This window comes from Ornithorhynchus anatinus, chromosome X2, assembly GCF_004115215.2.
Source record: "Ornithorhynchus anatinus isolate Pmale09 chromosome X2, mOrnAna1.pri.v4, whole genome shotgun sequence".
Taxonomy (NCBI): Eukaryota; Metazoa; Chordata; class Mammalia; order Monotremata; family Ornithorhynchidae; genus Ornithorhynchus; species Ornithorhynchus anatinus.
Window position 1 is genome coordinate 22,236,034 of NC_041750.1, and position 16,365 is coordinate 22,252,398.

At 44.0% G+C, this 16,365-nt stretch overlaps 1 long non-coding RNA gene across 3 annotated transcripts; it reads left to right on the forward strand.

The window, feature by feature from the left end:
• Nucleotides 1-2,122: 2,122 nt before the first annotated feature.
• Nucleotides 2,123-14,346, forward strand: LOC114807328. 3 transcript variants are annotated; one of them, XR_005659590.1, is made up of 4 exons: nt 2,123-2,727; nt 4,350-4,554; nt 5,118-5,597; nt 14,054-14,346. It is a non-coding gene; the product is annotated as an uncharacterized LOC114807328 (long non-coding RNA). The 3 variants fall into 3 exon arrangements; XR_005659591.1 differs by having other exon boundaries at nt 4,436-4,554; XR_005659589.1 differs by having other exon boundaries at nt 2,123-4,554.
• The last annotated feature ends 2,019 nt before the right edge of the window (nt 14,347-16,365 follow it).

Sequence of the window (16,365 nt, forward strand, 5' to 3'; positions counted from 1 at the left end):
ATCAGGTTGTCCCATGTGCTAGTAAGCATGATCCCTGGAGTTTACAATCCTAGTAAGGGAAAAGGACACGAAAATAAATTACAGGCAGGGGAAGCAAATTTAAGGGTCTGTACACAAATGCTGTATGGGTAGGGGTGGGATAAATATCCAAGTGCTTAGCAAATATGGATTTTAGTGCATAGGTGACACAGAAGGGAGGAAGAATTGGGTGGGGAGATGAGTCATTAGGTAGGGAAGGCTTCCTGGAAGAAATAAGATTTTACTAGGGCTTTGAAGATGGAGAAAGTGGTAGTCTGTTGAATATGATGGGGGGTTGGGGGAGAGTTCCAGGAAGGAGGGCAGAAACAAGGGGTCGTTGTGAGAAAAATGAGATTGCGGCACAGTAAGCGGAGGTAAAACATTAGCTAAAACTGGCCAATCAAGGAACTGATAGTCAACTACCAAGTCTCAATTACTTCCTCTTTCTTTAGAATAAAGCCCACCATCATCCTTGAACTGCCAAGCCATTAATGGGCTATTTTCAGGACTGCCCTAACAGTTACACAATGGGGAAAAGAATCCAGGGATCAGTGAAATATCTCTAAGGAACCTGGCTGGCTTATTTTCAAAGGTCATCAGATTCCTCAAGCAACAGTCAAAAGAATGAAAGAGCAAAATCCAACTTATAACTAACTTCCTCTTGGTACTTGGGATTGTTAAGGGATTTTGACAATGAGAGCGAACTTGGTTCTACATAAAATGAAGAGCAATAAAGCAGCAAACTCTGGCTTGCTGAATTCAGGTCTTCCTTTGGGCCATGTATTCAGAGACTACAGCTTCTGAGGACCTTACAAATATTGTTTTGTATGTTCGTAATATGCAGAAAATTTTTGGTGGTTCCACCAGCATTTTTTAAAAAAATATCTTTATTGTGTTTTTGTCCTATGGCTGGGGTCTTTGGGCCAACTAGCAAGCATCACCTTGATGAGCTTTCATTTCTTAAGAGCAAAGCAGCCTTTCTCTTGTGCACGACTTCCACTGTTCAAGATTTGCAGACAAGGGATGGAGGAAGATGAACCATTTAGCTTACTTTCAGATTTGTTTTTCCAATCCAATAAGCATTCAATGCTTTTTTTTCTTCCCTACTTGAAAAAGCTTGCGGATATTCTAGAGGACTCCTGACACACAGAACTAAGAGCAATACAGAGGGTCAGGAGTTTTGAAACCAAATCCTCCTTTTAAGTGCTGAGTTGAAGAGGAAAGAAACATAGTGTCTCAGACCTTCAATGTTTCCATCTTGGAAATGGGTATATTCGTCTCTTGCTACTTCAGTGGTGCATAGCTGTAAAGTACTTGGGAAGTCTTAGGGGCATGAGCTTTCCTCCATAGCCAATGCAATCAATCACTAAAAATTATATTTTGGACACCTACTGGATACTAAGCACTGACAAAACTGAGGAGTTGTGAATTCACTGGGGAAGACACCCTCTTCCTGGAAGAGGTGGGATTCGAGGGGGGTTTTGAAGAAAACAATTACGGACTGGTGGATATGGTTTGAGGGAGTTCCAGCCTGGGTAAATAGTGTGTGTGAGGGGTTAGAAATCAGGACCCAAGTACTGGTGGGTGATTAAGTTTGGGAAGGAGATGTTTCAAGAAGATGATCCTTCCAGGAACATGGAATATTGACTGGAGAGGGGAAATAATGATGACATTTAAGTGCTTACTATGTGCAAAGCGCTGTTCTAAGCACTGGGGAGGATTCAAGGTGATCGTGTTGTCCCACGTGGGGCTCACAGTCTTTAATCCCCATTTTACAGATGGGATCAATGAGGCACAGAGAAGTTAAATGATTTGCCCAAAGTCACACAGCTAAGTGGCTGAATGGGGATTTGAACCCATGACCTCTGACTCCCAAGCCAGTGCTCGTTCCACTGAGCCACGCAGCTTCTGAAGGGAGACCAGTGAGGAGGCTCACTTAATAATAGTAACAACGATGATCATAATGAAGATAATACTACTAAATAATAATTGGAGTATTCAAAAAGGCTGCTTGTGTGTCAAGCCCTCTACTAAGCATTGGGGTAGAAACAAGTTAATCAGGTCAGATACAGTTAATTTCCTACATAGAGCTCACATCCCAAGTAGGTGAGAGAACCGGTATTGAATCACCATATTACAGATGAGGAAACTGAGGCCCAGAGAAGTTAAGTGATTTACTCGAGGCTCGCAGCCAGCGCCTAAAGAATCAGAATCTACCTCCCCATGGGACAATCACCCAGGGTACTGAGTTTCTCGATGAGAGAGTACCAAGCGCTTACTGTGTGCAGAGTGCTGTATTAAGTCCTGGGAGAGAATACACAGGTCAGAATTAGTCAGGTCCCTTGTCCCTCTGGGGCTTATTCTGAGATTTCCTTGTCTGTGATCCTGACTCGGTGCTTGGTGTTAAGTTTTGCATAGAGGTGACACTGGTGGAATTGTCTTAAACGTTGTTTGTGGTGTCTGGGGTAGCTTCAAAGCCATAAAGAAGGTTGGGAACTTACAACGGCTCTCTGCTGCTTCAGTTTGGTCTGAATCTTGATATTGCAATGCTGGCAGAATCTTCTTTCTGTCCATTTCCTAGCCTGCTCGATGCAGTTTTTCACCTCCTTGCCTCGCCTCAACATTTGAAAACTTTAGACAAGAAATTGAAATCCGTGACTGCATCAACTTCTGGGACTGTGATGGAGCGCTTTGGCTGTTGTTTGCCAGGTGTGGGCTGGGACCCTAACTATTATCTTCTTCTCACTAACAGTCCATCCACAGCACTTTCCTGATTCTGAGAAGTCACTCTTCATCACCTACAAGCATCTGCTGGTTGATTGGTAGCATTTATCAACTGCCTGCTGGATGCAAAACACTTTATCATGTCCCGGGGTGAGGATAAAATTTAGAAGGCATACTCCTTGCCCTCCAGGATCTTATGGTTCTTATGGTCTAGTACAGGAGACAGACACAAAATTATTTATAAACTGATGAAGAGAAAGGAAAAAAATGGACAGGTGGATGAGTATTTGCTTAAACAGGGGTTTTAAGTAATAATGGTTTTATTGGTGTGTGATTATCTCCTCTAACTAGAATTTTGTTGGAGATGGAGAAAAGAGATGGCATGGGCTAACTCTAACCTGGCTAACTCCTTCCATAGAGGAGTCTTAAGATCTTTACTTGTGATCCAGACAGCCAAACTTTTATCAAGAGTCGCCCAAGTCCAAGATGATGATAATGATGTCAAATGTTTTCGTACAGTCTACGAACACCATACCGAGGTCTTGATGTTGTGGTCTGCAATTTTTTGTGTATCTGACAAAGATCAAAGACCATGGAGCTGGGCCTTGCTGAGATTTGAAGCTGCTTTGTGGTTTTTGGGACACGTAATTAGGGTGTTCTTCTGTAGTTGCTTCAGAAGGGCTCTCAAACTCAAATCTCACCAATAGTAGAGGGCAAGGTGATCCCATACTAATATCCCCCTACACTGTAAGCTCCTTCAATAATAGAGTTGGTAGACACGACCAACTCTACAAGGGCTACACAATCTGCTCACTTCATTTAGGCAAGAAATGTCTACCTAGTCTGTTGTATGGTACTCTCCTAAGTGCTTAGTACAGTGCTCTGCACACAACAAGGGCTCAGCAAATACTATTGATTGATTGTCTGTTAGCCCCCTCTCCCTCTCCAAGTTGGTGGTATGAGGGGAATCCTTTAGCATCTTGTCAGGAAACCTTGGAGAAGGGGACCGAATGCGTGTTTCTTCCTCTACTTGTAGTTCTCGACTGGTGAATTCTCAGATCTGGGAACTTTGCCCTTCTTGGCTCTGATTGTAGTAAGGATTTCATGTGGTGTGGGATGGAAAGCCATGACTTCACTCATGAGGAGGAGACAATGCCTTGTGGTCGTGTGACCAGAGTTGCGGGTGCCCCTCGCCCAAGCCCCATCTGTGGGGCACTACATATCCTGTAGAAGGAGTGGAGGTCCTGTACTCCAGTGGCTCTGAATCCCTGCTTTCCTGGTCACTTTTGGACCCTGTCCAGAGCATTCAGAAGACCATAGGATTGGAGGGCTGGAAAATCAGTTATACTCTTCTTTCCTGTCACTTTTTTGCCAGGGAAAATCAGAAAAATTTCAGGGGAAATCTAAAATCTTGACTGTCTTTCATTGTGTGGTCTTATCTCCATCAGTTATATTTATTGAGCGCTTACTATTTGCAAGGCATTGTACTAAGCACTTAGAGTACAACACAACAATATAACAGACACATTCCCTGCCTACAAAGAGCTTCCAAATCTAGAAGAAGAGTTGTACATCCATCTCCACTAATTCTCACTTCTCCTATTCAGATTTTCCCCCACCCCCCCCTTTAACTACCCACCTTTCTCTGCTGACCTGAACCCCTGAAACCACTTCCCAACCCCTTGGCTGCTAGAGATCTGCGCAGGTAAAACTGGACCTGCTCGTTGGCCTCGAGGAATGAGCGTGGACCGGCGAGTGAGGCGACTGAGATTTTAAGCCCAGTTCCACCACTTGCCTGCTGTGTGACCTTGGGTAAGTCACTTAACTTCTCTGTGGCTACCACATCTGTTACCATGCCTGTCTCCCCCCCTTAAACCATGGATCTTACCTGTGGCAGGAATGTGTCCCAGTTTGTTTCCTTGTAGTATCTACCCCAGTTCTTCGTACTGTGCTTGGCACATAGTGAGTGCTTAGCAATTACCCTAATTATTATTTTATGCTTCTAAGTGCTCAGTACAATTCTCGGCATACAGTAGACATTCAATAAGTACTGCTGATTGATTGCTTGAAGAATCAGGGGACGCAGCATGGCCTAGTGGATAGACCATGGGCCTGTGACTCAAAAGGACATGGGTTCTATCCTGGCTCCACCACATGTCTTCTGTGTGACCTTGGGCAAATCACTTAACTTCTGGGCATCAGCTTCCTCATCTGCAAAATGGCAATGAAGACTGTGAGCCCCACATGGGAGAGGGACTATGTCCAACCTTATTAGCTTGTGTCTACCCCAGGGCTTAGAACAGTGCTTGACCCATAGTAAGCGCTAAATACCAAAGTTATTATTATTATGATGTGAGTGGGCTATTGTTTTACAGGGTCCGTGATAATTTGGATTGGCTTTCCCTGCGACTTCTATTTGATTTGGGTTGCATTCCCGTGAGCTCTCGACAAATCCGAAACAAACCTTCCTTACCGGCCCTTGATTCCTGCTCTAAATTAACATGATGTAGCCTGACAGGAAAAAGACCATGTCATTCGAGACTCCTTCCTGACAGCAACACCCATCAAGGGGCACAGACCCTTGGCATCACCGTAAGGAGGCGGGACCTGTCTACATTTTGTTTATTGGTTTCTCGAAATAATTTGGAAACAATGAAAAAGCTGCACTTGCTTAAGCCTTCTCGGCCTTCTAGTACCGAAGGATCCATTCCCCAGCGTCTCACTGTGGAATTCCATGGGCCAGGATGGGAATGACATCACACTGCCAAAGGAATGTTCACCAAATAAAGCAGCTTCTTTTGTCAGAAAGAAACCCTGAACTCCCAGCACTGGAGGGAAATAACTACCAAATGGAAGTGAGTTCAATGAATCTCAAACGCGGCAAGATAAAGACCTGGGGCAGGGATTAAACCTTGTTCTAGGATAAAGTTTTATAGCCTAGGATGTGCTGCTGAGGTGCAAATGTAACCCAAGCAGTTAAAGGGCCCTCTGGGAAAGGGGAGCTTAGCACCCCAGCCTAGACATCCTCAGTGGCAGGAAAAACCACTGCCTTCATCAGAGGAAAGGAGTACACCGTAGCATCTGCCTTGTCCTTGCTAGTCTGTTCTTTGCTTTGTTTTAACAGCTCTCTTGAGGATGTCTAAGGGCATTGAAAAGTGTGACATTCTTGTGCCAAGGCAGAGATAGATTATCATCCTCATCTATAAATTCCCAATTGCTCCTCCTTGCGGTTCTGAGTTTTTTAAAATATATTCACGATGGACTTGATCCTTTTACCCAGCACATACGTAGCTCGGTTCCTCCTTTATATTTCACATCCATATATGAAGGGGGGGTGGGGGGAAGAGAGGGAGAGGGATTTCCTTCATTTTCAAAGATGACACTCCCGAAAGTGCTTGCCTAACCATATCTGTGAACATGGCAGAAAATGAAGATTTGAAGCTGACGCTGTCGTGCACTGCTCACGGGGAAAGTTCCATACTTGCTGTGTTGATATGTTTACACCACACCAAATATGTGCATCTATTTAAGCCTGCCTCCTACCATCCCGATCTTATTCATTTCAGTGCAGGCTCAAAGAAAAATAGGGCATGTCTGAGTGAGGTTGCCTAAAATTGAAGATCTCTTCTGGCCCGGTTACCTGGTGTAGCCAGCCCAGTGGGTTTACCGTTCCTGTACTTCTTTGTGCTCAAATAAAGAGGTGGAGAACCTCAATTCCCCGGGTTAAGTGGGGAGTTTATTTGTAGCAGCAGCAAGCCCGGACTCATTGAGGAAGGCTTCAGTTCAATTACCCTAATGGCTGTTTTACACTCCTCCGCTGGAAGTCTTTTAAGTGTAGGGCTGATTATTAGGTCAACAAACATTTAGCTTTGTTGTTGGCCCAGGTATGAACCAGAAGCAACATGCCTTTCATCAGCAGTTGAGATGAAAGACTTGAAAAGTGCAATTAAAAAAAAAAAACTGCTCCCCTGCAATATTCGGTGGTCTCTATTGACACTGAGAGGGGAACAGGAATCTCCAAATGCCACCAATAGCACCCCCCCCCCAAAAAATGCCACCTTTTGCTTTTTATGTGCCAGGTGCTGTATAAAGTGCTGGGGTAGATACAAGCTAACATGGATATGGTCAATTTTCCCACATAGGGCTCATCGTCTTAATCCCCATTTTCCAGATGAGGTAACTGAGGCCCATAGAAGTGAAGTGACTTGCCCATACTGGAGTTGAACGCTTGCTTCAACAAATACTTTTCTGACAACCACGAAGCAGTGTTCTCCTTCAGTGCCTTAGGGCTTAAATTTTTCAGGGTGGCCAAGTCATCCTTCGTCCCAGCTCTCCAAGGCACGTGCAGGGGACTCAACCACTTCATTAGCGACCTGCAAGTCAGAAGGCCATGGGTTCTAATCCCGGCTCCACCGCTTGTCTGCTGTGTGCTTGGGCAGGTCACTTCACTTCGCTGTGCCTGTTACCTCATCTATAAAATGGGAACTTCATCTGGACAGGGACTGCGTCCAACCCGATTGGCTCGTATCGACCCCAGTGCTGAGTACAGTGCCTGGCGCATAGTAAGCGCTTAACAAATACCACTCTTATTCAACAACCTGCCATGGGGAACATGGCAAACAACCTTGGGTTCACTGTTTAAATTAGACAAACAGACAAGAAAAGGAGAGGAAAAGTCAATTGACCAGTAGCAGTCTGGCCTTCAATTAATCAATAAAAGAATCTTGCAAACTGCGGCTGTTGTGAAGTGTGAGATCGGGACCCCCCTGCCTATAGGGGAAGGAGCACAGCTCCTTCAAGGACACTGTCTTTGAGATTTTATTGTGTCCAGTGTTGTCCTTGAGTTGTTTTGCTTTATTGCCTTTAAGCATTCAATCTTTCTTCAAATGCCCCATTGCAAACATCTTATTCATTTATCTTTTTTTAATAGTATTTTTTAAGCGCTCATTTGCCCGGCACTATACTAAGCACTGGGGTAGATGCCCCTAACTTAGACACAGTGTAGGTCCCACGTGGGGATCATAGTGTTAATTCCCGTTTTACTGATAAGGGAATTGAGGCACAGAGCAGTTAAGTGACTTGCCTAAGGTCACACAGCAAACATGTGGCAGAACTGGTATTAGAAGCAGCCTGGCTCAGTGGAAAAAGCCCGGGCTTGGGAGTCAGAGGTCATGGGTTCGTATCCCGACTCTGTCCCTTGTCAGCTGTGTGCCTCAGTTCCCTCATCTGTAAAATGGAGATGAAGACTGTGAACCTCGTGGGACAACCTCATTCCCCTCTATCTACCCCAGTGCTTAGAACAGTGCTCTGCACATAATAAGCGCTTAACAAATACCAACATTATTATTATTATTATTAGAACCCAGGTCCTCTGACTCCCAGGTCCATGCTCTTTCCAAAAGGCAACGCTATTTCTCTTCTGCTTTACAATTACCCTTAACTGTATTCTTTCCTGGTATTTAGTAGAGTACTTTGCATATAGTAGGTGCTCAATAAATGCTACTGAAGGAATTAATGAATGAAAGGGGGAAAGATTAGGTTAGGGAAGTAGCTTGGTTTAGTGGAAGGAGCATGGGGCTTGGAGGCAGGAGACCTAGATCTTAATCAAGGTTTTGCCTGCTGGGTGACTTTGGGCAATTCATTTAACTTATCTGAGCCTCAGTTTCCTCACCTGCAAGGTGGGAGCTAAAATACCTATTCTCCCTCCCTTTCGGACTATGTGGAACAGGGATTGTCTGACCTGATCATCTTGCCTTTTGCCCTGGATTTAGCCTAGGGTAAAAGTACTCAGTAAGTACCATTGTCATTATTGTTTAAAAAGCAAGCAACTATGATTTATTTTTAGCCTGGACGTGCCTTTTGCTGAACCTCCCGGCTGCTCCTGTTTCTCTAAGACCTGGCATGGAGACAGGGTTCCTCCCCATAGTATTCTGGTAGCGCAGGAGTGCTTAGACAAACACACCCTCCCAGGATGTGGCTGAGACATCAGGTGAGGGGCCAGGCCGGTGAGTAACAGGTGCAGAAGCACGGAGCCATGTCGACGGCGTGTCTCTTCCTCTTGTGGCCTGGAAAGATGAGCCTCCGCTTGCCGCTCCATTATTTCTCATCCAGCCGGGCTGGGGATTTTGGTGACCCGCAGCTGTGTTTTTGGAGCGTTTGGCTTCTTCTGCCACATCCTTTGTTGACATTATTTGCCATTCTCCTCATCCCTTTTAGCGGCTCGAGGGCTAAATCTGAAGTTGGTCTCTGATTCTGGTTCAAATCCACCCTCTCTACCCACTAGCAGTAATCTGGCCTGAAAAGACCACAGCACTTAAGTACGTATCTATGATTTATTTATATCAATGTCTGTCTCCCCCTCTAGACTGTAAGCTTGTTGTGGGCAGGGAATGTGTCTGTTGTTGTACTCTCCCAAGTGCTTAGTACAGTGTTAAATATGGTTGAATGAATGAATGGGATCTCCCAGGCCCTGGTCTCTAAGTGACAAGCGTCGGTAAGCTCATCCTCTAGACTGTAAGATTGTTGTGTGTCATGACTACCAACTCTGCTGTAGTGTACTCTTCCAAATGCTTAGAGCAGTGCTCTGCACACAGTTCTCTAGACTGTGAGCTCGTTGAGGGCAGGGATTGTTTCTCTATTTGCTGTTCTGTACTTTCCCAAGCACTTAATACGGTGCTCTGCACACAGTAAGCACTCAAAAAATAAGATTGAATGAATAAATACCATTGACAAGGGAGAGGAATTAGGTCCATATTCCACTACATCAGTATAATAATAAATTGTGGTATCTAAGTGCTTACTATATGCCAAGCACTGTGCTAAGTGCTGGGATAGATACATTACAATCAGGTCAGGCACAATCCCTCTCCAAGAAGTCTGAAAGGGAGGGAGAGCACAGAGTCTTACATGGGACTCACAGCCTAAGGGGGAGGGAGAATAGGTGTTTAATCCCTATTTTTCAGGTGCGGAAATCTAGGCACAGAGAAGTCAAGTGATTTGCCCAAGGTTGCAGGCACGTGTCATAGGCACGGTTAGAACTCGGGTCTTCTGGCTTCCAGTCCTGTGCTCTTTCCACTAAGCCCCACAGCTTCTTTGTCGTATCCACAGCTCTGTCTTATGTGAAAAGAATCCAGAGAAAAGTCATACTTCTATTGCTGAAGCAGAGGAGAGCCTGGGGAAATGATTCCATTCATTTTTTTTTCTTTATAGGAAAAGAGCAAATAAATAGTCAAGGTTCCTTCTTGCATTCTCAGCCCCAACTAATTCATCATTCGATTGTCTTTAACGAGCATCTATGGAGTACAGAACACTGCGTTAAGTGCTTGGCACCAGGCAATGCAGTTAAACATGATTCCTGCCCTCAAGGAGTTTACAGTCCGGCAAGGGAGAGGGACATAGATAATTAATAGATAGAAATGAGTGATGGCAACTATGTCCAATCTGATTATCTTATATCTTGTCTCCTCCTTGGATTCCCACCCCAACTAATTCATCATTTGATATCCTTTATTGAGCATCTGTGGTGTACAGAACCGGACACCGGCAAATACGAATCTAGTCCTCAAGGAGTTTACAGTCTGGCAGGGGAGATGGATACAGATAATAGAAATGAGTGATGGCAACTATGTCCGACCTGATTATCTTATATAAACCCAAGCGTTTACAGCGCTTGGCACAAAGTATTCAACAAATATCATTATTATTATTATTATCTTTAGTGTAGAAGAAAAATGGATATGTACATGAGTAAATACCTAAATAGCAGGGTAAGTAAATATGTATAGAAGTACTATGGGTCGGTTAATATATATGATTATTCATGTTGCTGTGGCTTTCCCAAGTAAATTACCTCAGTGTGCAAAATACAAAAAGGTATGTTCAGGGAAATGTACTTTTGACTGATATGAGGATAAAAGGCTATTTCAAACTTTTTTTAAATTTAATTTTCAAGCTCATTTAAAACAAAAAAAATGTGGAGAACCAAATTTCATTTAGTGAATGACTGGAATAATGATGATAACTGTGGTCTTTATTTAAACATTAGCTAAGTGCCAATACTGTGCTAATCCCTGTGGTAATTAAGTCAAACCCAGCCCCTGTCTCACATGGGGCTCACAGACCAAGGGGGAGAGAGAGCAGGTATTTAATTCCCATTGTACAGATGAGGAAATAATAATAGTGGTATTTTAGCACTTACTATGTGCCAGGCACTGTACTAAGCGCTGGGGTGGACATGAGCAAATCAGGTTGGACAGAGTCGTGGTCCCATGTGGGGTTCACAGTCTCCATTCCTACTTCACAGATGAAGTAACTGAAGGGCAGAGAAGGGTGGTGACTTGCCCAAGGTCACACAGCAGACAAGTAAGAGTTCTAGGATTAGAACCCAAGACCTTTTGACTCCCAGGCCCATGCTCTATCCACTATGCCACAAAGATGTTTAATGGTTTATCCAGGGTCACTCAGGAATAGTAATAATGTTGGTATTTGTTAAGCGCTTACTATGTGCAGAGCACTGTTCTAAGCCCCGGGGTAGACACAGGGTATTCAGGTTGTCCCACATGAGGCTCACAGTCTTCATCCCCATTTTACAGATGAGGTAACTGAGGCACCGAGAAGTGAAGTGACCTGCCCACAGTCACACAGCTGACAAGTGGCAGAGCTGGGATTCGAACCCTTGACCTCTGACTCTGCCCTCTGACTCCCAAGCCCGGGCTCTTTCCACTGAGCCACGCTGCTCAGAGAGCAAGTGGTGTAGCTGAATTAGATCCCATCTCTCCTGAATCCCAGGCCTGAGCTATTTTTCATTAGACCACCTGAATGAAATTTATACAAGCAGCTGCATAAGGTGTTAGTTGATACACTTTATGAGATGCAAAGAAAAAGAGGAGCAATTGCATTTTAAAGCAGAGCGAGGCCTGGCGTCTGCCTGCCCTTGTGGAGTATGGTCAGGGCATCGGAGATGGCAGAGGTCCTGGTGTCCTCCTCCTTGCCCCTGGGAATCCTCCCCTTCAGGGTCCAGGACTTTGGGACTAACGAAAACAGCACTTCATGGAATGTCTGTCTCCTGCTAGGCCGTAATAGTAATAATAATAATGTTGGTATTTGTTAAGCGCTTACTATGTGCAGAGCACTGTTCCAAGCGCTGGAGTAGATACAGGGTAATCAGGTTGTCCCACGCGAGGCTCACAGTCTTCATCCCCATTTTACAGATGAGGGAACTGAGGCCCAGAGAAGTTAAGTGACGTAAGCTTCCGGAGGGCAGGAATTGTAACTACTTACCCTGTTGTGCTCTCCCAAGCAGTGCGAGCTACTGGAAAGAGCCCAAACCTCAAAGTCGGAGGAGCAGCGTGGCTCAGTGGAAAGAGCCTGGGCTTGGGAGTCAGAGCTCATGGGTTCGAATTCCGGCTCTGCCACTTGTCAGCTGTGTGACTGTGGGCAAGTCATTTCACTTCTCTGTGCCTCAGTTCCCTCATCTGTAAAATGGGGATGAAGACTGTCAGCCTCACATGGGACAACCTGATTACCCTGTATCTACCCCAGCACTTGGAACAGTGCTCTACACATTGTAAGTGTTTAAAAAATACCAACATTATTATTTGTGTTCTAATCACTGTTCTGCCACTTGACGCTGTGTAACCTTGGGCAAGTCATTTAAATCTTCCATCTCTGAAGTTTCCTTTTCTGTAAAATGGAGATTTTTCACTCCTGTTCTCCCTCCTACTTAGACTGTGAGCCCATGTGGGATGGGGACTGCACAGGACTTAGTTCAGTCAGTCAGTCAACCGTACTGAGTGCTCACTGTGTGCAGAGCACTGTAGTAAGTACTTGGCGAGTAGGCTTTAACAATATGACACATTCCTCGCCCACGATGAGCTTTCAGTCTAGAGGGGGAGACGACATTAATTTATTATGTATATTACAGATTTGTACATAGGTGGTGTAGTCATAATGAATCTACCCTAGCGTTTAGCACAGTCCTTGGCACAAAGGTTGGACACAGTCCTTATCCCTCATGGGGCTCACAGTCTTACTCCCCGTTTTACAGAGGAGGTAACTGAGGGACAGAGAAGTGAAGCGACTCGCCCAAGGTGACACAGTTGACGAGTGGCAGAACGGGGAATTAAAACCCAGGGCCTTCACTCCCAGTGTACTGCACAGAATAAGTGCTCAAAACATACTATCCATTGATTAAAGAAAGGATGAAAAACCCTATCTTGAAAAATGCAGTAGCAGTCAGAGGACCTGAAAAAGGGATAAACATCCACATAAATTTCGTTTTTAGTTGGCCAACCTCCTGCCCTATCATAGGAATTCAGGGGATTTTCCCAAGAACGTTTGTTATTAATCATTTACGCTGGTAGGTTGCTCTGTAAGCAGAGCATTAGTTATGCCTCATAGTTATTCTGTGAGGGAAGCTATTAGTGCCACTTGTGTTTCACAACTGACACTGAGGGGGGTTAGATGACTCGCCCAAGGTCAAGCAGAAGTCCTTACGATGGAATTCACTGTTGTTTAACTTGCCAGCCTGCTCACCGGCGGAGTGAGATGAGCTGAACTGGTTGTTGATCCAGTGCAAGAACTGTGCCTCTGGTACCCATTCACTGATGCCCTCAGGATTCAGCACCCTGTCCCGGGGCGATAGCTCCAGAACAAGCTCTAAACAGAGCCATTCTTCATGGTGCCACCAGGCAAAGGAGCGACTAATTACTCTTTGCTCTTCCCCTATTAAACAGGGTGGCACCGTGTCTGTCATCTCTGCTTGCTAAGTGGGTTTTTAAGTCCCAGCAAAATAGGTTATCCGCATTTGTAACGCAGTGCTGTTCACCCAGCACAGCTTGTCTTTTGACACGGCCGGCCCGACTTGGTTTAGCAGGTCCTGTTTCATCCTCCTCTTCAATGGGCTCTGCCAGGAATGATAAATTGGATGCATTGTAGCCCAGATGAAATGTTAGACGAAATATATACGTCAAAGACACTTGAGCAGTGTATCAATTACCTTACCGTGGCCCTTGAGTAATCACTCAATTTCTCAAGTTTCTGCATCTGGATTAGTGGGTTCACCTGAGTTTACTTTACATGTATTTACCAAAGAATTAGGGTTTTGTTGCAAACGCTACAAAAAAACCTCCCAAAACAAGAAGAGCTATAGGGCAGCGATGAGCAGAACACTTGAGTTCATCAATCTTTCTAAATGACTCGTCTTTTACTTGGTTTTCAGGATGACAGAAGTGATGTAAATGCATCCCAATTAGTGGTGTTGATTTAGACTAAAGACCCTTGAGGCAAATACGTACCTAATCTTTTTTTCCAGTGTGCCCTGTGAGTGATGAAGAAAGAATCAAGAATGAGAATATATGCAAAACTCAAGTGCATTGAAGTCAAAACGTATACTACTTCTTGGAAGCCAAGTACTCAATTTCTCATCTGTAGGATTCAATCCACTCATCTACATTTTTGATTGGGGGGAAATAGTGCTCCCCTTGTGGGGTCACCTCAGGGTGTAAGAACACATTAAAGTTTTAATTAAAAGAGAGTAAAGTATGTCCCAGCTACAATTAGAGCTGCAGCAAATGAGATTGTATATTAAAAACTCATCAACTAAAAGACTTAATTATTTGTCTTTTTTTCCTAATCAGAAAAGGTCAGTTCAGTAAGAAAGGATCCTGAATCTTAGCTAAGAAACTGTGCCAAATGAAATCAGGCAGGAATGCCCCAGTCCACGCTATTCCACAGCATAGGGCAGTCCACTTCTGGGAGAGTTTTCGGGGACTACAAATCTCAAACACTTGGGTCACAGAAGCCAACTGTCCCCCTCTCTACTGTCCCACTTTGATCCAAGGACTGCACCCATCCTGGAGATGCCTGGCAAATGCACAAGGTCTACTGACAAGAGAAACAGTGTTATGGGATTTTCCTTTAAAGCAGAGGCAGTCAGCAGCCAAATCTCCTCAAGAGAAAATTCTAGAATAGCAACACAGATCAATATCTTTTCCAGAATAAGCCTAGTTGACTCAGACAATAGAAATCAACACGGGATAGCCCCTTAGCCAAAGCCACAGAAACAGTCTGGTCTCATTTGCGTGATTGGTCACCATCTTGCTTTTTTTCCTGATGAAGGATAAAAGCTGCAGAAAAGCCCAGAATGAATATTACCAACAGGGAGGATGTAAATTCTAATCTCTGTTCTGGTAATTTTAATTTTTCTATGGTATTTAAGTACTTTGTGCCAGGCACCATTCCAAGCACTGGGGTAGCTACAGGGTAATCAGGTTGGACAAAGTCCCACATGGAGCTAATTGAGGCACAGTGAAGTAACTTGCCCGAGGTCATTCAGCAGACAGTTGGTTCGAGACAGGACTAGAATCAAGGTCCTTATGACTCCCAGGCTCATGTTCTACAGTGCTTGGCACATAGTAAGAGCTTAACAGATACCATCTATCATCATTATTATTATTATTATTACTACTAGGCCATGCTGCTCCTCTGCTGTATGACTTTGGACAAATCACTTAATCCTCATTCTTTAAAGTGGGGATTAAGTACTTGTTCTCCCTCCCATCTAGACTGTGAGTCTCCAGTGGGGCAGGGATTGTAACCCATCTGATTATCTTTAATTTACCCCAGGGCTCAGTATAGTCCTTGGCATAGAGTAAGTGCTTAACAAATGCCACAATTATTACTTTTACCAAGTGCTCTGCCCGCAGTAAAGTGCTCAATACCATTAAGTGATTGTGGAAACCCGCCCACCAACACTGATGTATTCTCCCAAGTGTTTAGTATAGTGCTCTTCGCACAGTGTTCAAAAAATACCATCGATCGGTTGTTTGATTGATTACCACCAAACAAAGATTGTACAAGACAGAAAAAGAAGCCAGCCTTTACCTTGAGGCAGAATTTAGACCTCTGCCACTGATTGGGTGGTCTTCAGGAAGCCTCTTTACCACTCCAAGCCTTGGGTCCTCATTTTTAAATCGATCAGAGAATAATTTTTTTCTCAAAGGGCAAATTAAATTTATTAATTAAATTTATAAAAGATTATAATTATCTTTTTATAAATATAAATTGATTAAATTATTGATTAAAATTAATTTAAAAATTAAATCGTTTTTGCAAATTAAATTGCGAAACAGTTTACAATAATTTTTTACACCCAGCATTAAATAAAAAGATGTGGGAAGGGAACAATATAACAAAGGATGGAGTGACTTGGTAAAATTCCTCGTTTGGACCAGCTGGTAAAAGGACCATTTTTGGAAGTCTGGGACTCGAGCAAACTTCAATCAGAAATTTGCCTCAGGTTCACGTCCTTCACTTGACATACGAAAGATTCCAATCTAAAGAAAAATGGTCACACAAGGATATCATTTTTTTCCCAAAACATACTTGTGATTTGAGTGAATTTACTTATCTTGAAGAGAAGGCTGAGAGATTACTTACCAACCGTAATCGATGATATTTGAGCACTCGTGTGCGGAGAACTATACACAGGCACTTAGGAAAGGACAGTATAAGAGAGTTGGTAGACATAATCCCTGCCCACAGTGAGTCTACAGTAATGGGAAGGGTTGCTCTTCTATGAGAAAGCAGTGTGGCTTAGCGTAAAGAATATGGGCCTGGAAGTCA